This window comes from Cydia splendana, chromosome 9, assembly GCF_910591565.1.
Source record: "Cydia splendana chromosome 9, ilCydSple1.2, whole genome shotgun sequence".
NCBI classification, from domain to species: Eukaryota; Metazoa; Arthropoda; class Insecta; order Lepidoptera; family Tortricidae; genus Cydia; species Cydia splendana.
Genome location: NC_085968.1, coordinates 4,759,301 through 4,781,985, shown reverse-complemented (window position 1 = coordinate 4,781,985; position 22,685 = coordinate 4,759,301). Strand labels below are relative to the sequence as shown.

General features: G+C 36.1%; 1 long non-coding RNA gene across 1 annotated transcript in view; it reads right to left on the bottom strand.

The window, feature by feature from the left end:
* Window positions 1–6,861: 6,861 nt before the first annotated feature.
* Window positions 6,862–22,685, bottom strand: part of LOC134793412 (uncharacterized) — a 121,875-nt gene continuing 106,051 nt past the window's right edge. Inside the window, exon 3 of the long non-coding RNA XR_010144541.1 lies at window positions 6,862–7,022. This is a non-coding gene — a long non-coding RNA (uncharacterized LOC134793412). The remainder of the gene's footprint in view (window positions 7,023–22,685) is intronic.

Sequence of the window (22,685 nt, the reverse complement as noted above, 5' to 3'; positions counted from 1 at the left end):
AGTTAAGTCTTAAATCTATGTATATTGACTTTTCCCAGCCGCTGTCGCCTCACCTAGGATTTGTTACGAAATAATGATGGACTACATACTTTACATTTGTCTGAACTGAAGTTTAACAGAAATGTAATTTTAGATTAGATTAAAGATGTCATCGTTTTCGAAAGAAAACATCTCTGGCAGGTTAATTCGCTCAACAGAATGTCTTTGAAGTGTCCCGTTTTATGGAATACTATTTAAGGTCTACTTTGTTTTCTTTACTGCTAGCTTAGTGATGATAGTTGGTGATTTAAGTTCCTATAAGTACCTAGGTATAATTGTTTATAGTTTATAGTTATAGCTTATTGCGAAGCTTTAGACTGATTTTTATAATTTTGATTGAAATATACAGGGTGTCCCTAGCCATTGGACAAAGCTGAAATGTACATATGCATTAGGGTATTTAGAACCAGTATACAAATTATCATAACAATCGGTGAAGCGGTTCCGAAGAAATTAACAAATTACATTTTTTTTTTACTTTGGAGCAACCTGTATGTGTTAGTAGCTCCTGAGGTAATAAATAGTATGAAACCTTCGACCGTTTTGATTATCTTTTTTATTTATGACATTAATAAGATTCCGAGTATTAGAACTTTTGATAATCATCAATGTCATCATTGCTGCACATTTTCAAACAAATTGTCAAAAGCACTGCCAATGATTAATACAGTATGTTTCTTTTTGTTGTCGATTATTGGAAATAACTTATATATAAAAAAATATTACCGTTAGAGCATTTCTTAAGGGGCCCACTGATTAACAGTCCGCCGGACGGTATCGGCCTGGCAGTTAGAACAAAATTTTGACAGTTCCGAACAACTGACAGGCCGATACCGTCTGGCGGACTGTTAATCAGTGGGCCCCTTTAGAAGAAACCCTACGTGGGATTTCAGGGTTTTTCCAATGGCTAAGGTCACGCTGTATATTGTTAAGTACAAGAAGCTGATAATCACCATAAAATTACTAAGAATTGATCGTGTGTAATTTTAAATGAAATTGTATATTATGTGATTAATAAATAAATCATATTTATTTATATTTTAAATTGTATATTATGAGATAAATAAATAAATCATATTTATTTATCACACAATATACAATTTCATTTACGTTCTACAAAAAAGCTGTGTGAAAAAATATCAAATAATAACCTGAGACCCAGAAACTAGATCTTGTTTAAATTAACACTAAATCGTTATCACAGCTAACACCGCAACGACAAAAATGATGCTAATTTGGTTCACCGGCAAATAATAAGCGAAAAAGCATAAGGATCTTTAAATTGTACCTCTGATACTATCTATTCACTACGCAACATGGAATAAGACACGATAGGTATCATAATTTTCCACGCCGATTATACGCCGGTCAAATTTATCGGCGGCGGCGGCGTGGAAAAATCGTCGGCGGCGGCGGCGCGGCGGCGCGGCGCACATGTCTAGTACTGACCCCGCCCGACGTTGCTTAACTTCGGTCAAAAATCACGTTTGTTGTATGGGAGGCCCCACTAAAATTTTTATTTTATCCTGTTTTTAGTATTTGTTGTTATAGCGGCAACAGAAATAAATCATCTGTGAAAATTTCAACTGTCTAGCTATCACGGTTCGTGAGATACAGCCTGGTGACAGACGGACGGACGGACAGCGGAATCTTAGTAATAGGGTCCCGTGTTTTACCCTTTGGGTACGGAACCCTAAAACCGATTTACAATGTAGATAAAGGTAGCAACAGGCGGTCTTATCGCTGTTAGTTCTTATTCTTCGTTTGTTTAGCATTCACTCTAATGCTGACGGTGAGGTGAGGTGAGGTGACGTGTCTTTTTTAAGTATGCAATCGTATAATTATTTAGCTTTTTTTATAATAGTTATGTACTTAGTGGTTAATATTAGTATTTACTATTTTTTTTTTCAATAATGCTTAAAAACGAAGTATAGACATGACAACCAAATATTAACGCCATTGTAGGGCAGGATATACAGAACATGAATCATTAGTACTGTCACGCTCCGTGATTGTTGAGCCATTTAGGGTTCTAGCTAAATTGGACATTCCATAGAGCACGAGTAAGTATGGAACAACCAATTCAGCTAGGACCCTAAATTGCTCGACAATTACGAAGCGTGCCTGTAGGTACCTAAAAATTTTGTTAACCCATTTTAACCATGCAATAAAATATTTTTGATTTTGATTTCTAATTTGAAATATTAGAATCAAAAAGTTCATAATAGATTGTATATCATAACTACAAAAATGTGTTCCCTACTCTCAACCCAAAACCCCTTGTATCTTAGGATCTAGATATTTTCACACAAGACGGTTTATCGATAACTTCTTACATCACTAGATTATCGACATTAAATGTCGACTATTGCCCATCACTTTTCTGGCTGTGTACGTATTTAGAAACTTGACTCCGCCCCTAAAATTAGTGCGATAGGGACAACTGCAGCTGAGGCGAAAAATCCTGCGTAAAAATGACAAAAATCGAGGTTTCGTAGTCCTCTTTTTCCTCCCCCAAAACTTAACCAATCGTAACCAAATTTGGAAATCTAAATGATTATGAAATTATCTGTGTCGGACCGTTTTGCTTTTTTGGCTAATTGATATCAGTTTTGAATACCACGCCTCTCATTGCGGCATAGTCTATTAGGCCATTTTGGCCGTTTTTGAAGGGCTCTAGCGCCTTAAAAAACAAAAATATCAAAAAAAGCAAAACGGTCCGACACAGATATTGACAATATTAATCTGTGTTGAAAAAATCATTGCTCTAGCTTCAAAAACCACGGAGGAAAACGAGGACTACGTTTGTATGGAGGAATGACCACTCCTGTTGGCTCTTAACGAGGTTCAAAAAATCGTTGTGTCAATTATAGAGGTTTAATAGAGGTTGCGTTCTGACAAATTTCTTTTATGGAGGTGCAAATAACCATTGAAAGTAGATTTACACGCTTACGTTCTGGGTTTCTGGTCTATATATAGCTTCTGTTTATACTTGCACTTTTACACTACATTAATTACTACTTTAGTTTCTTATTACTCATTTGGGTTTTAAAAAATCCCTTGAATTCTAGAAGAAAGTATTATTAGAATGTAAAAAGCATACTTTGTTTTTGATTTAATCAAAACTATTTCACCTACTACAGGCTGTGATAGATACCCAATAAATAAATTGAATTCTGGATGAAGATATAAATAAAATGATCATTGCTATTAAAATATTGTTTCTGCTGTCTACAACTACATTATTTCAATTACAGAGGTAATAAGTAAGACTCGTTTCAATAATAGAGGTAAAAAGAAGAGCAAAAATAACGGATTTTTTTAGCACAGTGTCAATTATAGAGGTCTTAGTTGCGATGTGGTCAATTACATAGGCAAAATTACGAAAAGCCCTAAAATCTAAATTGCAATTATAGAGGTTCCAAATTTTCAATTATAGAGGCCTTTTGGTCTCAAGGGACCGGGACCGGACTTTTGGTTGCAATTATTGAGGTTTTCCATTTATCCAGGTGCCAATTAAACAGGTTTCACTGTATTACGTAGATTTCCAAAGACTGCCCAAGAAACACAAACTGGTAATTTTTTCACATTGACGGAGTTATTATTATTCTCTTTAATCATCTTAGGTCTTAGGTTAGGGTTTTATAATATAAATATAAAAGTAAAATATACAATTATTATTATTATTTATTTATATATTTTTAGCCTGTTATGTCCCACTGCTGGGCAAAGGCCTGCCTCTCTTTCTTCCACGCGTCGCGTTCTATGGCAATATTAGGCCAATCTTTCCGAAACATGTCAAGATCATGCCGTCATCTCCTTCGAGGTCTGCCGTGACGCCGCACTATGTTAACATTGACGGAGTTATTTTGTCACAATTCCTTTTAACCATTTCTTTAAACTTGAGTTAAACACTCTACTTTAATCAATTATATATTAATAAAACAGATATTAAATAAATAAATCATAAATCTAGCCCTAAATTAGCCTGAGGCATTGTTCCCAGGACGCTGGCCGCGTTCCCCCTCTGCACAGTGAGGCTGAGATTTGTGCAAAAAATGCGCCAGCGCGTAGGTCGCCAGACACCCAGACTAGTTTGGTAGAAATTTCTTTTACTAGTTTTTTGGTGTCTGACGACCAAGGACCGAGAGTTTCAATTGCAAGTGCCGCAAATAAATAATTCATTTTCTTTAAACTCCACAGATATAAACAACTTACCTATCCTATCTCAATCAACGGTATAAATGACCGAATCCGTAAAGCGTTAAATAAATACGATAGGAAATGTACTCGCCAAACTAAACCCCGAGCCGAAGGTAGAGTGTTTGCAGATACAAATTAGACCGGGTCGGTTTTACAGGTGCGCTAGTGGCAGAGTGAAACGAGTAGTTACTTCTGAGATAAAGTAGTAGTACTTCATAGTAGTATCAAAGACATATGTAACTCCGTATAAGATGAATAAAGTCTAAGAAAAAAACGTGCCTCGGAAATCAAGAAAAAGCTATTCTCGGATAGATGGCGCACACACCTTTGGCCTATGGTCGGCTAGATGGCGTTGACGACACCGTTTCATATTTAACAATTTTAACAAATAGGTATCAGTGAATGAACATGGGTCAAAATGATATAAAAATAATAAAAACCTTTATCCATATATATCAATTTTTTCGATAGTTTTATACGTTTTCATTTTGAGTTTTAGTCGTGTGTCGATAGATGGCAGTAAATTTACTGTGACTACAAAATTTACTATGACAGGACCCCTCTATGTAGTATGTAATATGTGTGTTTGTGTTTAATAGTCTCCATATTTTGCTCCGTGCACTACCTGTCGACTTTTGTTTGAGTCCTACATTTCCTGCTACCCAAAGGTTGTCTGGAAGAGATCGCTGTTTAGCGATAAGACCGCCTGTTGTTACCTGGTTCTATTTTTCCGTTAAAATTTCTTTGTAGTTTTACATGTATGTAAAATGTACAATTATTGGTGCAATAAACAATATTTACTTACTTACTTACTTACTTACCATAGAGAAAGTACATTGAGTTGAAAATAGAGTTAATTCCGGTTAATCCGGTTGTAATATTAGCTGAAAATTGTTGAGCATTAGACTTTTCGGTTGCCGCTACATCTAATGTCAAGTAGCAGTACTGATAATTCCGCTACTCGATGATAGATGTCGACTGCGAAAATAATAGTCTTTTTGGTACCAAAACTGATGTATGGAGTGACCACTCTATTCTTACTATATTTCTCTATGAATAAACGTAATGTTTAGAAAGGAAAATTTTATGATTTGACGTGATGTAAACAGTAGCAGGATTAATGTTGTAAGGTAAACTTAAAAAGTTTACCTGGACACCTAGTATTACCCAAGCCTTTTGAGTAAAGCCCGAAATTAAATCACCTTTAATTTGTATTCAGCGTTTACCCGTACACATCTAGGTCTACACAACACTGAAAGGGTAATGTCAGAAATGATGATACTGATGATGCAACACGTAACATTACCCAGCCAGTGTTGGGTAAACCTAGATGTGTACGGGGTAAACGCCAAATAAAGATTACCTAATGTTGTTTAACTTTTCGGACTACTATTAGTTACAACAGGGTAAACTTGAGTTTAATTAAACTTCTAACATTACCCGTAACATATGTAACTATTGTTTTACACAGAGCAATATATCACAATCCCAAAAATAAACTACTCCTATCCATTCACTTTGTTGTAGTTGGTCGTCAAAAGGAGGCTGTTAACGGTTTTAATTCTACTAAGTGCCCGTAAATTTTACAGTGAAACGTGACAGATAAACGAATTTGGAAACGGGTAACAGGATTGCTTTTCCAATCACACGGGATATCTGGAAATGTTAGAAGGATAGCGGAAACATTTTGTCAGGTGACAAGCAAAACTCACTAAAAAGGTTGATTTTTGTTTAATTTTGTTTTTGTAATTAGTGAGTTTTGCTTGTCACCTGACGATTTGTTGATTGGCACAGACGGATGCGGCTTAACTTGATTCATATTACTGCAGGGTACCTTAATAATACAGGGTGCCACGAGCAATAAGAGTTAAACGAACGCCACGCGCCACACTGTAGGTACACTTTTTTTGAAGAACCCAATACTGTACTCTATTGAGTTCTCCTCGTTAGTTAGTACATTATATAATCAAATAGTTTGCAGAAGAACCATTTAGGTTCCAGGTTATAAGGATGGGTATAAGCGAAATAACACAAATAAGGCAAAAAAATCCATAGGTCTGTTTCCCCTGCATCTGACATAACATAATAAATTCGTACCTGTACAGTGTCCACAAAAGGGCCGAAGCCGTCCACGGGCTGAATATGATGTTGTTGTTCTCGTCTCCGGGCGGAGAGCTGCGGTACGGCGAGTCTATGGACACGGCGGGGCTGGGCAGGATGCACTGCTGGATTACTGGCTTCCCCTGGATCTGACATAAGTAATAAACTCATACCTGTACAGTGTCCACAAAAGGACCAAAAGCCTTCCACGGGCTGAATATGATGTTGTTGTTCTCGTCTCCGGGCGGAGAGCTGCGGTACGGCGAGTCTATGGACACGGCGGGGCTGGGCAGGATGCACTGCTGGATTACTGGCTTCCCCTGGATCTGACATAAGTAATAAACTCATACCTGTACAGTGTCCACAAAAGGACCAAAAGCCTTCCACGGGCTGAATATGATGTTGTTGTTCTCGTCTCCGGGCGGAGAGCTGCGGTACGGCGAGTCTATGGACACGGCGGGGCTGGGCAGGATGCACTGCTGGATTACTGGCTTCCCCTGGATCTGACATAAGTAATAAACTCATACCTGTACAGTGTCCACAAAAGGACCAAAAGCCTTCCACGGGCTGAATATGATGTTGTTGTTCTCGTCTCCGGGCGGAGAGCTGCGGTACGGCGAGTCTATGGACACGGCGGGGCTGGGCAGGATGCGCTGCTGGATTACTGGCTTCCCTTGGATCTGAAAATGAAACATATTTTATATTTCTTACACGTTTGCGGAGTTTGCGATTGAAACCCTAGTTCAAGTCTTCTCTGGTCGTATCAACGCGCTTTATTGCTTCTGGTTACTTATCAACTGAGTAAATCACTAGGTATATCGTCCTGCATTGCTAACCAGGACAATGCAATGCGACCAGCTCTTAACGAGACCTAGGGCATTCTTTTACTCGTATTTACAAGTTTTAAATTTTTAGTGTACAGGTAACTATACTAATACTATACTAATAATTAAAACCATGAGTTCGATCTAGCTTACGGTGGTGTAAAAATATGAATGTTATTTTTAAAAGGTGCTATTCACGCGATATTTAAGAAAATAAAAAATAAAGATAATTAAAAAAAAATACTTTATAAGTAAAACTAAAATCTACGTCATAATCTGAGTAATTTTTATAGTAAAAACAATATCGGAGTGAGAGGAACTCCAGTCTCCAAACACAGGATAATCCATCAAAGGATCTAATTTTATAAATCTGAATACGCAACCAGGCCTCAACAAGCGAGATATAAAATATACAAACGCAACTTTTCCCAGTATTTAAATATCATACGTATCGGGTATTTATTTGACACACGTGTCATAGCATCTGGAAATGAAATTGGAAGCCATCAATCAAACTGTCCGTTTCACGAGTCGAACAAGTAAATTAGGTAGCTATTTTTCTTGAACCCGAAAAACATGTTTGATAAAATCTGATAAAATGAAGGTGTATTATAATAGGGAAATGGAGAAACGTGTTTCAAAGATACACGTTTGCACCATAAATGATGACTAGGCTTAGGACTTTTCGTAGCATACCGTGGTTCTAAAATCCTTGGAGCCGCCATATGTGAAATTTTCGAAGTCAAAGTCAAAAAGTATGAAGTTATTTTAAAGGCTTAGGACTTTTTGAAGCATACCGTGGTTCTAGATTCTATGGAATTTTTTGTTGTAAAATAATATATAATTAAGTAAAAAAAAAACATTTAATGTAAACAGTATAAGTAATGTAATATATTAATTTACAATGCATTTTATAACGGTGATATAAAAAACAAACTAGAAAATATAACGTTAATTTCAGCAGACGAAACGCGATCGGTCGAAACAAAAGCTAACTCGCTAAGCTTTACTCAACAAATCAAACTTAAACTGAAGCTTCTAGGGGCTATAATAAAATTAATTAATGAAACATTTTTAGGTCAACTCTATCAAAAAAGAGTCTAGGTCTCTTATCAAAAGTGTCAACTAATTATGTCAATATTTTTAATTGCGAATTAATTTGCACTACTCACTAAATACGGGGCTACGGGCATTAAAGAGGATGTATAACTAGATAAGTAATTGTAGCATCACATGTGATCAGTAATTAGTATTATTATATAGGTTTATGATAAAATTAGTTACGTTCAATTAAAATGAACTCAGTAACGATGTGACAGTATGTATAAATCATTATATTTAATATGACATCATACTTTTTGACTTTGACTTTGACTTCGAAAATTTCACATATGGCGGCTCCAAGGATTTTAGAACCACGGTATGCTACGAAAAGTCCTAAGCCTAACGATGACTCACGTTAGACCGGGCCGTGTCCGGGCCAGTGCTTCCGGAGCTCGGAGTAAATATCTATGGAGTAGAGACGCGCACTAATTTCTATCTGAAAAATTCTGTCGTTTTTGGCGCGGGGGACGAGGTAACGCACACAAATAATGTTAACACTAATGCATTTTTACCATGCGTCGCTACACACGCACACGACAAAATTATCAAACACTAGCAAAAACTATATTCACACAAGTACAAGAACAAACACAGACAACCCTGTCCGTGAACGAGATGACGTCAGTTCTAAGTAAACCTAGATAGTGCGAGGGACGCGCCGATAATATTGTCGATAAAATTGACAATGAATTTTAATTTCTGATTTTATCAATTATAATAATAATACAATATCAAGTCTTTGTACCAGCATTTTACTAACTTTGAATTTTTGTATTGTTTAGATGTTATTTCTAATAGTTTGTCAATTTGTTTAGGGCGAATCTTGCAAGCTGATATAGAATGATTTTTTATTATCAGTTCATTAGTTAATATTTTACATGTTGGTTTACTTCTGAAAGCAATGCAATATACTATCGAGCATGCAGATCTGATGACAGAGATGGAACGCGGCCATAGGATGTCATTTAAGGGATATTGAGTAGGGGATAATTAGTATATATATCGGCGGTAGATCGTAAAATCGGGCATATCGAGATATTCCTAGGCATATCATGAAACGCCGCCATTTAATAATCTGCCTTTTGCATTTTTTGCCACGGCTAGTGCTGCATTCTATGTGGCATTTGGAGCAGAATGCGTAGGTACTAGGTAGGTACTAAAATCATACGCTACCCAAACACGTACTATAAGTAGGCTGTCAAGCCATTTCAATGGTTATCATTTGCTAAAATTAGGACATCCTACTTATTCGATATGCCTAAATGTTGAGGTTTGAACGGTATGGCTGGTGGTCACTAGTCAGATCATGACATGCCGGCGTTTCATGATCTGCTTAGGAATAATACACCTTGAAGTTAGCACGATATGGCTGGTGGTCACTAGGCAGATCATCATCTGCCTAGGAATATCACTCCTTGAGGTTTGTACGATATGGCTGGTGTTCGCTAGGCATCATGACCATCTGTATATTATTCATTATGTTTATATCGATTTTACCGATATTGGTTTTTATGGTGTCCCATCACTAATATTGGTACGGTGATACCAGAGTAATAAATTAAAAGTGCCTATTTATGGAAAGTGACAGCCGTAAATACCTTAAATTAATAAAATATTTGACATGTTAAATAAAAATATATAGCTGGTCAAGCAAATCTTGTCAGTAAAAAAGGCGCGAAATTAAAATTTTCTATGGGACGATATCCCTTCCCGCCTACATTTTTCAAATTTGCCGCCTTTTTCTACTGACAAGATCTGGCCCCGATTTCACCACGGTGACAGGTGCGACAATTGTAAAATCACTGTTGCTGACGTCACAGGCATCTATGGGCTACGGTTACCACTTACCATCGGGCGGGCCGTATTCCTGTTTGCCACCATCATTGTATTATTTAAAAAATCTTTATTATATCGGAAAAAAACTGATATTTCTTTTGCGAGGTTTCTGACAATTGTCAAGATTTAGAAGAATTGTAGGTAATTCTTGACAGGTAATGAGTTATATGTCGGAATTTCGTGACAATTGTAGTGTTTTTTGTGACAATTGTCATAAACTTAGCAAGAGAAATATCTGTTTTTTTCCGATATAATAAAGTTTTTTTTAATAAAACAATGATGGTGGCAAACAGGAATACGGCCCGCCCGATGGTAAGCGGTAACCGTAGCCCATGGATGCCTGTGACGTCAGCAACAGTGATGTTTTACAATTGTCGCACCTGTCACCGTGGTGAAATTGGAGCCTGCTTGACCAGCTATATGTAGAAACTAAAGGAAAAATTAATTTTCAAAAAAGAGTCTATCGGTAATTTTACGTTATTTAGGGGTTGTGCACAAATCACGCGAGATGTTTTCGACTACTTTTTGATCCCCCGTCCCCCTTTTCTTTATTCTTATAGATCTATTTATTTGATTAAATAGATTAGGTTGATATGAAACTAAGGTGTTATATAAAAATAATGTGTTACATAAATTATAAATAACAAAAAGCAACGCAAATAGGGCATATTACTGCAATGTTCTGCCGCCAGAGTGTAGCACTAAGCTAGCTAGTAAATTTTCTCTTTTCTCTTTATCGCTCAAATATGCAATAGTGATAGAGAGGTTAGATAACGAAATTTAAATTTTCTTGTTCCGCGGCGGACCCCCAGATTGTGATGGATTGTGGTAGTCGCGCCCCCTACGCAGAGTTTCGCATAATATTTCCTATTAGAAATTCTACTCGTACCTAATTAATATTTAGAAAGTCTTCTTTAGAATTACCCTAAATTAGATCTAATATCATATCACTGGTATCACTGTCAGATTGACAATGTTTTTTAGTTATTTGCAAAGTTAATGCACTATTTGATAATATTTAGATGTAATAGTACTTACATATGATAAGAAACGTGTTCTTTTTGTAGACTAGACGTTTCCGATCTCATTTTGCACGAGAAAACGCTGCAATTCGGCATTTTCGGCTCCTATCATTCCGCTTAGACTGACGTTTGCTGAATGGCGTATGACGTGTGGCAACTAGTTTTATATAACCTCCTTGACCGGCGGCCGCGATCTTTTTGCAGAGGGGAACGCCTGTTAATGGCCGCTCCATAGATATTTACTCCGAGTTCCGGAGCTTACTTTTCTATGACATGACAGGCAATCTTGTGATGCTTTCCATAGAAAACGATGCGCCGTAAACTCCGACCCGGACACGGCCCGGTCTAACGTAAGTCATCCTTAACAGAAACTACAGACTAAAATAGTCTCAGATCATAGAATAAAAATAAGTAACAATAACAGGGTGATTCATGAGACGTGAGCAGGACTAATCCTGCACACTCAGTAACTGATAATTGATCGATCACCGTCGTATTTAGGTGAAACAACCATACTTTTTCCTATTTTTTAACTTTTTGGTGAGGGCAAATTTATTTCTCTACAATCATGGTCACTACAAGACCTAATTAATAAACATAAAACCTCTTTAACCGTAATGACAGCATTTTGATTACGAAGAAAATAAACTGTCAAACTTGAGTGAGATACGAGCTTTCAAAAGTAACCGGACCGTGATGACAGTGATGACATTCAATTTGACACAGAATATCGGTAGTTCAGTATTCTAATTGTAGGGTGACCATGCATGTCATAAATAAATTACCTAATAACTTTTTTTTTCAACACGACTAGAAAATTAACGTTGGTCACTAATACTTGATACGAAACAGTTGCTTATAATTTACGAAATGCGCAGTGTAAGTCCTGCTCACGTCTCCTGAATCAGGTATATGAAGCGTTTGCAAAGAGCGCGAGGTCGCAACACAAATCGTGACTACTTTGAAAAAAAAACTCGTATCTTGTTCTGTCAATTAAAAGAAAAATGTTGTAACTATGTATGGGATGCATACAGAGTTACTGCGTTTTAACTTTGAGTAGCAGTGCGAGATACGAGATTTTTTTTAAAGTGGTGACGAAATGCTACCTACAACGCGATCAGCACTAATCAGTTGCATTTGGTGACAGGCAGAAAGCGGTGGCGGCAAATTGTCAAAGAGGAGCTGTTCCCTAGAAGTGGCCCCGACCCTCAGTGATGAGGAAACCGATGCAAGGAGGAGGGAGGATTGAGTTGCATTCTATGTTAATCCCTAGAACTCAACCTTTGAACTCAAGTATTGTAATTTATTTAAAGTAGACTTCACTTTTTATTGTTTATGGAGCAAAACATGGTATGCTGCGTTTTTGTTTGAAGCAATGTCAGTTTTGACAAACTTTTTAGAAAGCAAGAAGAAAAGTCTTTGAAATTAGAAATGAAATACGTCTTATTTTTCAATGAAACTTCTCTAGCAAGGGTTTTCTCGGCATATCGTAATATTTGTTAAAACAACAGCTTCACGGCGCGTTGAACAAAACTCGCAATATATTGCCTGAGGAGGAACAAAAACATTCAATAAGGTAGAATGAGCTCTAACAAATCCAGCTGGATAAACATACGAAAAATTATTAATACACTTGATTCCTGTAACACGGGCAAATAATTAAACCATAATACTTATTGTATTCCTCAAACGATATGACTTTTGACTAACAAGTTTAAAAAATTATGAAATCTTTAGATTTTCACTTTTACATACAAATTAAATATTATTTTCAATGTACGTTGTAATATGTGTCTTTGGGATTGCTTGTTACGCTTTAAACATAACAATAAATTGCGTCTTAGAATAAACTTTAAAGTGTAATAAAAATCAAAACATAAGTTGTTTTTCAAAGTTGCTGAACAAATGTTGGTCAGTTTGAGGAGTAAAGCCTACAGCTTAATTTATTGCTTCTGTTATAGGCAACACCCTGTATAAACACGTTGCAAACTAAAATTGATTGTCATAAGTTTTTTGTAAACAATTATTTTTGTTACAAGCTTTCATTGTCGTGTAGGTATATTTTTGTCTCGGAGGTATGAAAAATACATAGCAAAATATATACTCTTAAATACAAAATCAAACACTTGGGTAAATTATATATATATTGGGGACATCTTACACAGATCGACCTAGCCCCAAACTAAGCATAGCTTGTACTATTGGGTACTAGGCGACAATATAAACATATTTATATAGATAAATACATACTTATATACATAGAAAACAACCATGACTCAGGAATAGGGCTTGCAAATATTCGAAACTTCCAGGTATTCGAATATTCGAATAATTATTCGAATATTTTAAAAAAATAAGAAAAGGAACGAAAAATCGGTTTATTATCGTTTTATTCAAAAGCTTTTTTCACATATTGCTAAAATTAATGATATTTTGCAGAAATCCACTTATTGACTAGATTTTATCATCCTACTCTGAAATACCCACGTTTATAAAAGCAAGTAAGTACCTAAAACGCAAAAATTAGACATTTTCAATATTTCTTGATAAAACTTTTTATTATAAATGCGTCGTTGCGTGAATTAATATAACTTTAACCATCCAAACACGTATGTAAGAGAGAAAACATTTTAGTACGTAATCACTAATCATTTTCTGATTTAAATTAACTTCTTGTCGTTAAGAAGCCTGTAAAATGGCCTGTAATTCCATTGTATTTTGAATCTTTATTGACTTTATTAGTCTTGGCAAGTTTAGTTTTGATTCCTAATGGTCGGCTGTTATATAATAAGTTATATAATTGGTATTGGAATATTTAAGGGAAAAAGTTGGCTGACTACGGGGTGGATTATTCGTTAGCTAAAGGTGCATGGTTAGATTACCTAGTTCGGTAGGTTTGGTATGATCAAATTTGTGAATTGCGATAAAGGGCAAGGTTTAGACTTCGAATATTCGCTTAAGGTACGCTTTTACTCAATAAACAAAATGATCCTTTATCTTAAAACTTACGTAAAGTTATAGTTAGGGAGGCGAATAGGGGAATTTTCGGCAATACTCGAGCGTGGCAGTTTAAGATATGAGAGATACCTTAGACCTAATAGAACAACCTTGTAAAGTATTTAGCTCTATATGTAGTGACGCGCGCCTAGGATAGACGATCAGATTAGTAAAAAAAAATGGATAGTCTGAAATACTCGAGCGCCTCAGATTAATATATTGGGGGTTGATTTTAGTGTTTAAAGACTAAATTTAACTAATCTGACGATAAGTCCTTGACGCCGCCGAGTTATAGGGTCGCGAACATGTAAAAAAAAAACGTTAATCCGGCATTCTCGAGCGCGATTTTTTTATTTTTTATTTTGAAGAATATAATCTAAAACTTACTAAAAATACAAAATCTGCCGGTTTCCGCATGACCGGAAGTGTGGAGGAGCCATTTCGTCTTCCTAAGAACGCGTTGCGGCATATAAGTCGCGAACGATACATTTTACAAAAAAAAAGTTTAAATAAACAAAAAAGGTAATTTTATTGTCATTCTTAAATTCCCCGTTTTATCAAGGAGAAAGAAAGGAAAAAAAAAAACCAAAAAACCTTTTTCGGTCAGATTAAGAGAACCCACCAATATTTTTGTCAGATTAAAAAAATATGCTTTCAGGATACCGAGATAAACCTCCCCTATGAAAATCTGACGCGCTCGAGTATTTCAAAAAAACTTATTTTTTTTGCATTTTCAAAAATTCATCGTAACTTATCGTCACGCCGAAATCGTCAGTTTTTTTAAAGGAAGCTTCCTTGGGGCCTACTTAACACCCCTTCCGAAAATCTGACGCGCTCGAGTAAATTTTTTTTTTTTGCATTTTTGACTACTTTATATGCCTACCCCCACCACGCAAACCGGCAGATTAGTATACCGTTGTTATCAGAGGCACTCGGGGCATACGTAGTATGAATATCTGACGCGCTCGAGAATGCCCAAGTAACTGTTTTTTTTAACATTTTTGAAAAACCGTACACGCCAAACCCACCGCTAAAATGGTTTTTGCCATACGAGCTTTTCTTTTCGAAATTATTTTATCTTTCGATTTTGATAGGTCTCGACGGCGCCGTTGAATTACGCCATTTAGCTACCTCGCCTCCCTAACTATTACTTGTACCTAGAAAAAGCATTAGCCGCACCGTAATAAAACATACTTTTTGATTTCGTTTCCTTTTGAAATTGAGTTTTAACTGTATTCACGAAGCCTATTGAGAGGAATACAGTAAAAACATTATTTCCTTCGCATTTGGGTACCTACGGTTCCTCATTCACTGTTAATACCCGGCAAAATACACAGAAACTGTAACTATAACGGATGAAAATAGATTTTACCTAGTAATAAAAAATATTCGAATATTCGAAACCTGAGCGGCCGAATATTCGAATATCAAAACAGGTCGAATATTCGACATATTCGAATATTCGAATATTCGAATTGCAAGCCCTACTCAGGAACAAATATCTGTGTTCATCACACAAATAAATGCCCTTACCGGGATTCGAACCCAGGACCATCGGCTTCGAAGGCAGGGTCACTACCCACTAGGCCAGACCGGTCGTCAATAAATATTGTATTATTACCTATAACTAACTAATGAATGATGATGATGAATGGCTCAGCGACCCACAGAGGGTCTTGGCCTCCGAAACGAGAGCACGCCACTTTTCCAGATCCTTACATTACATTATTACCTATACTTCCTATAATATGTATTTATTTATTTTATCACCTAAATCCTATGGCCATCTCCGGTCTCCGTCAGCTCGGTGTCATCTTAATAAATTGTCACCAGTTTTTCATAAAGTTTTCCAATATCCGGCTTAGTCGGATACCAACAAATAGTGGTTGAACATTGTGAAAAATTTTACATTTTTAAATAATGACACATGAATGTTCCGTTTTTCGAAGTAAACCTAATAATTTTCTAAAAAAAGATTTTAGTGCTTAAATTGCTTTAACTTGCGTCTATGATATCAAAATAAACCTTTAAACTGCCATCTCATTTTTAAAATAGTTTATGCCTTTATTAATATTAGGCCCTAAATCAAGTTAATTTATATCAAAGCTGATCTTAATTGTCAGACGGTCAACAAACCAGGCTTTGAATAAGAGCTATAAAATTTTTCATTAATTTTATCTTATTTCGTTTCATTAGTTTTATAAGCATTATTGCAAATACGAGCTTTTTAAAGTAACTGTCAACAAGCGATGACATAGTATAAAAAGTTCGTAACTTGTTGATTTACATTGCGGGCCGAATTATTTTGTATGGTTATATTTTAATTATTTATTTTTTGTTGTTGTTAAATATAGACTACAATCCATATCCTTTATTCCATAACTTTATATTTTAATTAAATTTCTAAGTGTTTGAATAAGTTGCTAAGTTACCAATACCAAATATTTTATTCACATATTTACAGTTTCCTTTTAAAGATTCTATGCTAAACTAGCGTTACTCAGTTTTCGTATGGAACAGCGACATCTTGTAGGGAATTTATACAAATAACTAAATATACTCCATATCGGCTTGAACACTAAGCAAAAGTTATCTCAATACACTTCTTAGGTCCTATACTAACCACCATTTAAAGTTAAAGGTTTGCCCGTTTTGAATTTACACACTATATATTGTTGATGCCAAGGTACCTAACAATAATATTTTGCATGGGCCAAAGTTCCTATCACATTGTCACAGAAGCTCATATCGCTTGATTTATATCGCAGATAAGTCAAAAGGTTCACGATGGACGTGACGTCACGTGGTCACCGCTAGGGCTGTCACTTGCACACAATCCGACATTAATTTGTAGCATTGCCATGATTATCTTACCACAAATGTATGTCTCTTTATTTGTCTAGTTGCGTTTTGTAACTGAAATGCTATTAGTATGTACTAATTAACGTATGAGTACAATTATGTAATAAACTAGGGAACATGATTATTGAAAATGTTATTTGCTTTGTGTGTTAAATGCTAATAATACTTGTCAAATATGAATGTCATAATATCTAAGAAACCTACTAGTATAATACCTGTTACATACAATGTTTATAGTTTATTCGGTGGTAACTCGGCGTGCGAAGTCAATGAATATACAATTATACAGGTGGCTCATTTAGATCGGTCGATATGGAAAAACTGAAACTATAAGACATACGACGATCTCTTCTTAGGAACCAGGTCATCGATTTTAGTAACAAGAAAAACTGCATTCATACATTAAAAAAAATATGTAAAATAAATTGAAAAAAATGGTGGTCATTTCGAAAACTTAGTCAAATAAATTAATTTCATTTTTTTTCAAATATTTTATTGCGTTTCATGTATACATTTGATGCTTATTTAAAATAGGTTAAAGCTAGTACAGTCTCAACATGAACCCTGAGAGGGTATAGCAACATTAAAAATATGAATAGACAATATCAACTAATATCAATTAAAGGATATGAACAAGAAAAAGGATAAGAATGCAGTCTTTCTCCTTACTAAAATCGATGACATGGTTCCTAAGAAGAGATTGTCGTATATTTTATAGTTTCAGATTTTCCATACTGACCGATCTAAATGGGCCATCCTGTACATGTATTTAAAATTTTAACGGACTTTAATTTAAAAAATAAGCTGGTTTAGTATTTAAGGTTTTTTTTATTCAACTGTTATTTAATGGTTTGACGGTTGTCTGGACAGGCTATATTTCAAACGCCTAGAACCGGAGTCAGTGAAAGAATATAATTCGAGCCCTGCACCACAATGCACCGCCTGTTGTTACCGGGTTCTATTTTTCCGTTAAAATTTCTTTGTAGTTTTACATGTATGTAAAATGTATAATTATTGGTGCAATAAAGAATATTTACTTACTTACTTACTTACAATGGGCAACAGGACGAAAAGAACAAATAATAAAATACGATTACAACCCTGGAAGAGACATCCCTATTTCGCTGACAGGTGCTGTCACGACAACTCGCAACGTGACTCCGCGCGTGTGTCACCGACATTTCTTGAAACGGTAATACCTAAATTTGAAGTACATTTTTTGACAGAAATTAGGCAAGAAGAAGCAAATTTCTTTCGTTTGTATGTGTACTTCATGGCTTATTTTGGAACATAGACATTTTAAGTGCACATGTAACCACAGCGGAGGCTTATCACTATCACAAACTGAAGCAAACATTTGATATTTGAACTATGGTAAGTTTTAAATTGTGGTTACAGTCAAATAATTTAATTTACGTACCATTTCGTACCTTGTCACAGTGACAATCAATATGAAAGTCCCTTGGGACCTTATACTACCTACCTACCTCTGTGACAATGTACAGTCACCTGCAATAATATGTGATACAACGAAAGGCCGCAATAATATCTGACACAATCTTATTCGTAAGGTCATAAGATTCTGTGACATATTTTTGCGGCCTACGAAGAGTAATATATTATTGCGGGTGACTGTAGGAAATGGTACAGTCACCTGCAATAATATGTTACTCTCCGAAGGCCGCAAAAATATGTGACACGCTCTTATGGCTCTACAAATAAGATCGTGTCAGATATTTTTACTGCCTTCGGTGTGTAACATATTATTGCAGGTGACTGTACTGAAATTAAATTCTTTGACCGTACTTCAATAAGAGAAATGAATTATTAAATGCCAATAAAAGCTATAAACAATGAATTTAGGTGACACACTGAACGCTTCGGGCAGATGTCGCCACCGGCGATCGTAGTTTTTAGGGTTCCGTACCCAGAGGGTAAAACCGGGACCCGATTACTAAGACTCCACTGTCCGTCCGTCCGTCCGTCCGTCTGTCACCTGGCTGTATCTCATAGCTATATGATAGCTGTATGATAGCTAGACAGTTCAAATTTTCACAGATGATGTATTTCTATTGCCGCTATAACAACAAATACTAAAAAGTACGGAACCCTCGGTGGGCGAGTCCGACTCGCACTTGTCCGGTATTTTGTTATGTGTGTGGTTGCAGTTTTTTTAACATAGAGTCAGTGCGGAAAGAGAAGAGTCGTGGGATGTGTGGGGGACATTCCACGACTCTTCTCTTTCCGAACAGACTCTACCTAAATATAATAAAAGAGATATAAGTTTTTTTTTGAAAGGCAATATTTCTGTTACTTTCACAAAAGTCAGGACAATTTAAATGACATGTTATTATTCAACACTTAAACTATCTAAGCTAAAAACAAAAACCATTTTTTTTATAAAGAATGCAGTGAAAACCCGGTTTGAAACGTTTTTCGGCCATACCCCTGCACCCTAACCCTTAACACTTTTAAACTGGAGACACAGAGGGCCTACCGTCCCTGTCACACTTACGTACAAATTTACAAGTGCGACAGAGAGGCAACACGTCGAACGTGATTCGCGGTAGGCGGATGGTCCGTTTTTCGAAGCCAAAAAAGTGAAAAATACTGAGAGTATCGTCTAGGTTTATCACTATCACTACACCGTATAAAACAAAGTCCCCCGCCGCGTTTGTCTGTTTGTGTGTTTGCATGTTTGTTCGCGATAAACTCAAAAACTACTGAACGGATATTCATGCGGTTTTCACCTAGCAATAGTGTGATTCTTGAGGAAGGTTTATGTGTATAATTTGTTAAACCGTACGAAGCCGGGGCGGGTCGCTAGTAATATAATATATTATGTTGCAGCCCGAATAGATATGTTACCAGAGGAAACAAATTGAGAGATCACTGGAACGTTCGCAACTTTTTATTAGAAATAGGTTTACTGGTTCATGGCGCGATAAAAAAGAAAATGAAGTAGGTAACATGATAAATCGGCGACATCCATCTCGCCGATAAACCGATCTCTAGTGATGTGAAACGAGTGGATATCGATGGACGATGAGGCGCTGATATGATTAAGTAGGTAGATATAGTTTTGGTACGATGGATAATAGTAGATTTTAGTTTTCGTTTCAGTAGTAATAATTTTGTGGGAGATGAAAATTTTTGAAACATTCTTTTACAAAATTAAAGTTTTTTTTGTTGTAGCTATATCGTCGAGTTAATCAGTTTAAAAGAGTGCTATTAAAATTTAATTATTCAATGAAATTATGAGGTAATCGAGACCATTTCCTTCACTCCAACTAATTTTAAAACCGCTGCCATAGTCCAGAGCGGTGTCTGAAAACTAGACTGTACCCGCAACTTCGTCCTTTCCCGAGCCTCAAAATATCTCCATACCAAATTGTATCCAAATCGGTTAGCGGTATAAGCGTGAAGAGGTAACAGACAGAGTTTTATTTCGCATTTATAATATTAGTGGGGATTCGTTGACCCTATCGCAAGGACAAGGTAGCTAAGGACAAAGATAATTTGATATAGGAGCGAATTGTCAAAGTAATTTTTGTATGTAACCATAGTAAATTAACTGCCATGTTTCGCCCGCCTGCCAATACTTTAAGAACGCCATTTGACTTTGATCCTTGTTCTTTCACTGATATGTGTTAAATTTGTTAAATGTCAAAAAGTGTCGCCATCTTCTCGAGTATAGGCCAAAGGTATGGCGCCATCGCTCGAAAAGATGGCACCATACATAAATTTACTTTACACTTTGACAATCCGCTTCTCTACTAAATTCACCTTGCTAAGAGTGTTGCTAGGATAGCCAAGCTATACGTTTATGAAACTTCCCAGTCCGCAAATTATGTGTCCAACAGGAACACATTTCTTAAACCAACAACTAAACGGATAAGGAGCAAAAAAGCCTTCACAACCGGACTCAACAATTGTTATTTTAGCGGCTAGTGCTCGTGACACTGGCACGCGCGAAGTGACGTGTGATGGGTGACGTGTGACGTGCGGTGACGTGCGCGTTGACGTGTTGAATTAGATCTAGGAATTATTGCAGTAATGAACTTTCGAATGATCCACGGAACATGGCGGATAGTGCTCCAGACATTTTTAGGGTTCCGTACCCAAAGGGTAAAACGGGACCCCTATTACTAAGACTCCGCAGTCCGTCCGTCCGTCCGTCCGTCTGTCTGTCACCAGGCTGTATGTCACGAACCGTGATAGCTAGACAGTTGATATTTTCACAGGTGATGTATTTCTGTTGCCGCTATAACAACAAATACTAAAAACAGAATAAAATAAAGATTTAAGTGGGGCTCCCATACAACAAACGTGATTTTTGACCGAAGTTAAGCAACGTCGGACGGGGTCAGTACTTGGATGGGTGACCGTTTTTATAGATAATGGTACGGAACCCTTCGTTTGCGAGTCCGACTCGCACTTGGCCGGTTTTATAATTTATTATTTGCATTCTGCTGTTTAATGTATAATTTTGATAGGATATTATCCAGAATGGCAAGCGCAATGGGTGCAGTTAATGAAGAATTCTTCTGGAAATACGAATAACTAATTCCTTGGACATCATTCGGCGGTTCGTGGTCTCGGCCGCCATTATGCTTTGTACTGCTGCTCCAGCTATCCTCCAGTGCATCGTGAAGGCCTCGACGGATGACTGAATATCGACGACTTACGGTTATATAATCTCTAATATATATTATGTACTTGACATTGGCAAAGTGCCCTGGTAGCAGAAAAGCCATTTATACGAATTAAAAAAAAAAATGCAGTAATTGGAATTGTTATCACATTAGGTAGGTTGTGTAAAATGTGTAAAAACTCTTTGTTGCAAGCGTCAATAAAAGATACCTATTGATTTTAAATCCTGCCAAAATAAATTATGATAATGTCCTGCGTTTTGTCCAGGATAAAATATAGTTAAGTTAATTATTAAGTATTTTTGTATTTAATTTTAGTTGTAATAATATATAGATTAGATTGTTATTTGTAAGTTTTATGTTATTAATTTTAATTTTTAATTTAATTTTTTATCGATTTTAATTTTAAAGTATTGTCAATATGTGTTCTTTAGTCTTGAATAAATACGTTAAAATAACCTAAAAGTATTTGATTTTTTGTATATTTTCCTCGCAATCGAAGTGAAAAGCAGAGTGTACAACAAGGGCATAAATGTCCATTTTTACCCTCGTCTACTATTTTGGTCTTCGCTTCGCTCAGACCAAAAAATTGCCTCGGGTAAAAGTTGGTCACTTTATGCCCTTGTTGTACAATCTACTACAGTGGAACCTGGATAATTGCAATCTCAAGGGACCGGCCATTTTTTGTCAATTAACCAGGTTTTTCATTTAAGCAGGTCGTGTCAATTAACGAGGTTCAAAAATTCGTTGTGTCAATTATAGAGGTTTTCATTAATAGAGGTTGCGTTCTGACAAATTTCTTTTATGGAGGTGCAAATAACCATTGAAAGTAGATTTACACGCTTACGTTCTGGGTTTCTGGTCTATATATAGCTTCTGTCTATACTTGCACTTTTACACTACATTAATTACTACTTTATTTTCTTATTAATCATTTGGGTTTAAATAATTCCCTTGAATTGTAGAAGAAAGTTTTATTAGAATGTAAAGGCATAGTTTGTTTTTGATTTAATCAAAACTATTTCACCTACAACAGGCTGTGATAG